Consider the following 1991-nt stretch of genomic DNA (forward strand, 5'->3'; position numbering starts at 1 on the left):
CCCCCCCCCCCCCCCCCCCGGCTCCTGGAACATGCCCAACCCTCCCAGGCACTTGTTCTGCTATTCCCTCTGCCCAGTGCTCCTCCCCAAGATTCAAAGGGCTTGCCCCTGCTCCTCCTTCAGATCTGCGCTCTAAGTCAACAAGTATTTATGATCTGCCTTTTCGGTTTGCCATCCAAGGGGGAGAGAAACAAATCAACAGGTGCTTAAAATACAGTGGGTTTCATGCCACATCTGAAGAATCATGGGGCCCTACAGGGTCTTAAAGGAGGACTAGACTGGGGAGAGCCAGATGGAAATCTTTTAAAAATAAGGACCCTGTGGGGTGCCTGGGTGGCTCAGTCGGTTAAGCGGCCAACTTCGGCTCAGGTCATGGTCTCAAGTTCAAGCCCCGCATCAGGCTCTGTGCTGACAGCTGGGAGCCTGGGGCCTGCTTCAGATTCTGTGTCTCCCTCTCCCTCTGCCTCTCCCCTACTTGTACTCTGTCTCTCTCTGTCTCTCAAAAATGAATAAACGTTAAAAAAAATTGTTTAAATAAATAAATAAGGACCCTGTGACGCATGTCCCATGGTGGTATCCCCAGCGCCCTATCCTATCCAAGGAGTTCTCGTGTTTTTGATTTAATAGTGATTATATAGAGATGTGTCTGACACTGTCTTGAAAGGTCACAGCAAAATGAGGGAGCACTTAGTTATCAAAAGTGATAGCCTAGGAATCAACTGAAACAATGCCAAATTAATCAAAACAACGTTAAAGTAATTTTAAATTATCTTATAGTGCTTCGTTAACTTTTCATACTGAATTTAAGTATCTTTAGAGCTTTACCAGACAATATATTCAAATTATGGCAAATTGTCTTCTAATTATTGTCAACGTGAGTCTAATGTTTCACAAAATTGTGACTGGGTGTACCTACAAACTTTTTAAAATCTGCCCCTTTTCATGGACTATCCCTTCATGAGCATATCTCTCCATCACATGGGCTGTGTGGGTTTCTCACAAGCCTTTATTCACCCTATTTATTTTTTGTTTTTCTCTGCTGAGTTTTCTTTCTTCAAGCAGCATTGGTCCAAATAAGCCATCACATGGAAGCTTTCCCTATAGGCTCAGGGTAGCAAATCAGCATTTCTCATCATATTCCCTGGGTATCTTCCTCCTCCTCCTTCTTTCTTCTCTTGTCTTCCGTTCCTAGAGGTTTGTGTGTTTTTGTTGTTTGCGGGGGTTTTGTAGCCTTTTTTTTTTTTTTTTTTTTTTTTTTGACCAGGAATATAAATGACACGAGCAAACTGTAAGTTTCCCAAAGATCGTTGACCTTTGCCTGTGTGCCTCTTGCCCTGGCCTCACTCACTCTTTGATTCACTTCTCTCTCCGGTCAGACCCACAGGAAGCAGGAATCCAAAAACAACCTCCACGCCCCACCCCCACGCCCCACTCCCCCCGTCAGATTCTTAAAAAACATTAGCTAACAGCGAATACGTATTAAGTCCTGACAATGTGCCAAACATTTTGCATATACTCTGTCACGTGGTCTTCCTAACATCACAGGCACAAGTGGGAAAACACCAGACTCAGGGCGAATAAGCATCATGTGTATGGTGACTTGGGTATTGAGCGGTGGAGCAAATTTTTTTTTCCTTTCAAGGATAAACATTTTATTTTTGAGGAACTTTATAATGCACGTTTTCTTTCTTTCTGTTTTCTTTTTAATGTTTATTTATTTTTGAGAGACAGACAGAGTGTGAGCAGGGGAAGAACAGAGACAGAGGGAGACACAGAATCAGAAGCAGGCTCCAGGTTCTGAGCTGTCAGCACAGAGCCTGATGCGGGGCTCCAACTCACGAACCGTGAGATCATGACCTGAGCTGAAGTCGGACGCTTACCGACTGAGCCACCCAGGTGCCCCGCTCTTTTTTTTAAGTAGGCCTCATGCCCAGTGTGGAGCCCAATGCGGGGTGGAACTCACAACCCTGAGATCAGGACCCTAACAGAGA

Source organism: Panthera uncia, assembly GCF_023721935.1.
Source record: "Panthera uncia isolate 11264 chromosome D3 unlocalized genomic scaffold, Puncia_PCG_1.0 HiC_scaffold_8, whole genome shotgun sequence".
Taxonomy (NCBI): Eukaryota; Metazoa; Chordata; class Mammalia; order Carnivora; family Felidae; genus Panthera; species Panthera uncia.